This window comes from Phacochoerus africanus, chromosome 9 (assembly GCF_016906955.1).
Source record: "Phacochoerus africanus isolate WHEZ1 chromosome 9, ROS_Pafr_v1, whole genome shotgun sequence".
NCBI classification, from domain to species: domain Eukaryota; kingdom Metazoa; phylum Chordata; class Mammalia; order Artiodactyla; family Suidae; genus Phacochoerus; species Phacochoerus africanus.
Window position 1 is genome coordinate 45071935 of NC_062552.1, and position 2905 is coordinate 45074839.

Here is a 2905-nt window from a genome sequence, read left to right on the forward strand (position 1 = left end):
TTCCCAATGGAGGGCACAGTCTTTAAGGCATTCACCTGCTACTGTCCTTTGCCTGGCAAAGCAATAAAGCTATTTTTTTCTCCTTTACCCAAAACTCTGTCTCCGTGTTTCAACTTGGCACCAGCAGAGGCTGAATTCTGGCAACAATTCTAGTCACAAACAGTCGCTCAATAATGGTTTTTGACAGGCTAATGTATTCTCCTTATCTGTGTTTCCAAGTCATAGTACAGTATGGCTAGTGAATTTTCAAATCTTTCAACTGAACTAAAAGAAAACTCATACCTCTGATAATTTATATTATCTAGAAAATCTAATGGCTCTTATTTACCTGTTGATAGGTGAGTAGTTTCTAGTTTTGCACTAACAAAAAATAAATTACTATGAACATTCACGTAAAAGTGTTTACACAGACACATGATTTCATTTCTCTTGCTCAAATACAAGAGTGGAAACACCAGGTCCTAAGAAGCTGCCAAAGTGTTTTTGAAAGTGTTTGTATCAGTTCCATTTCCATCAGCAAAGCATGAATATTCCAGTTACTCCATGTTTCCATGCCACAGTCTTAATTTTTGCTATTTTAATAGGTGTGTAGTTATACCTCACCTTGATCTTAATTTGTCTATCTTTAATGGTGAATGTTGTGGAAAATCTTTTCCTTTTTATTTTCTTATTTCATTTGTATTTTTTTTTTTTTTGGTAAATTATCTGTTCAAAACTTTGCAAATTATAATTCTTTGGTCTTCTTATTTTTTTTGCTTGTTTGTTCTTTTTGTTTTCTTTTATTTTTTTGCTACACCCTCAGCATAAGGAGGTTCCCAGGTGTGGGGTGGAATCAGAGTTGTAGCTGCTAGCTTATGCCACAGACACAGCAATGCAGAATCTGAGCCACACTGGTGACCTACGCCACAGCTCACAGCCATGCTGTATCCTTAACCCACTGAGCTAGGCCAGGAATTGAACCTGTGTCCTCATGGATGCTAGTTAGATTCATTAACCAATGAGCTATGATGGGAACTCCTTGTCTTCTTATTATTGATGTGTCAGAATTTTTACATAAATCTGGATACAATTCCAGCACTACATACATAATTTTGAATTAATTTATACCCAGTTGTTGAATTATGTTTTTGTTTCTAAACAGTGTCTTTCCAAAATCAAATAGCCCTAATGTTGACAAAGGGCAAATTATGAATTTTTTCTTTTATAAATCTTATTTTTGGCCTTGATTCTAGTAAATCTTTGCCTACCAAAGATTCCAACTATTACTATTGTTTACTAGATGTTTTATAGCATTACATGTTACATTTTTACAAAGCAATCTTTTTGAATTACTTTTTAAATATTTCAACATGTGGATCAAAGTTTAATTTTTTATACATACATATATCCAGCGTTCCAATCTCATTTGATGAAATGTCCATTCTTTCCTCACTATGTGTTTTGCAACTGGATTAAAAATTATTACATCTACCTCTATTTCTGGATGTAGATTATCTTTTATCTTGATGCAAATGCTACACTGTCTTGATTACCTAAAATTATAATAATAATAACTTCATCATTTTCTAATATAGACATATAGTCTACATAGTCTTTTTAAGTTAAAGTACAGTTGATTTACAATGTTGTGTCAAGTCTTATAAATTTCCCCATTGTCACTTCTTTAACTTCATCCTGCAAATATTTAAATGTTTTTATATATTTAAAAATTTTACTCAAAATGCTCTCTAATTAAAAACATTTTTGTTAAAGCATAACTGATTTACAATGTTGTGCCAACTTCTGCTGTACAGCAAAATGACTCAGTTTTGTGTACATTCTTTTTTATATTCTTTTTCATCATGGTCTATCCCAGGAGATTGGATATAATTTCCTGTGCTATACAGTAGGACCTCATTGCTTACCCATTCTAAATGGAATGGTTTGCATCTAATTTTTTAATTATATTTCTTCTAGGCTCTATTAGTTTTTAGATATGTGTCACTGAGTTTTAAAAATTTTGAGAAAGCTCTAGACAGGGTTCTGTAAAGGATTGGTGATTATTTCTATATTAGAGATCAGTGTGCTTTGTAGATTGAATTAATTTTAAAACATTGAAGTTTTTTATAAGGACCAGAGCTTGTTTCATCTTGACATATGATATCCGTGTGTAATGAAAAAGAGCAGATATTGTACCAGAGAGGACTTTTCCAAGAAATACCTGTATGTATTTGTTACAGAAATCTGATCTCATGCAATTGTGGGCTAAACACTAACAACTGGCTAAACACTCTGCGAGGCTTATTTGTTGTCGATTGGAGCCTGCAGGACACTGGAGAGACACTGGGAAGGAATGATGGGCGTGAAGAGAGAAAGACTGCAAAAAAAAAAACAAAAACAAACAAACAAACAAAAAAAACCACCTGGCACCAATATCAGGACCTGAAAACCTATGAGGATGGATGGAAAATTGTGTCCGTTCTTGTCAACGCTGACACAGTGGTGGGGCTGTCTGGCAGAACGGGGGCCCTTCATCTTGGAGGTAATTATGCGTGTCTGTCACAGGTATCCTAGTAGTTGAAGGAAGATCCAGGGGAAGACGGAGCAGTTACAATTCACCTGCTGCTTCAGACGAACAAGCAGATCAGCCACAGCATGTCTGAGCTCTAAATCGCTTCACCTCCGCCTCCCTAATCTTCCACAAAAATCTGTGTCGTGGAATCGTAATGAAGAAATACATGAGAATGGACATGCTAGGAAACATACTTTAGTCTCTGCAAGTTGACACCTAACAAAGAGCGTCTTGTTTTCCGGGGGTACCAGTTAGAGATCCAATCCCTGTCCCATGGCAGTGAAACAATGAGACAGTCAAACCCCTTCCAATTAACCAAACTTTATCTTTCCAGTAATGAGACTGGACTCTTTG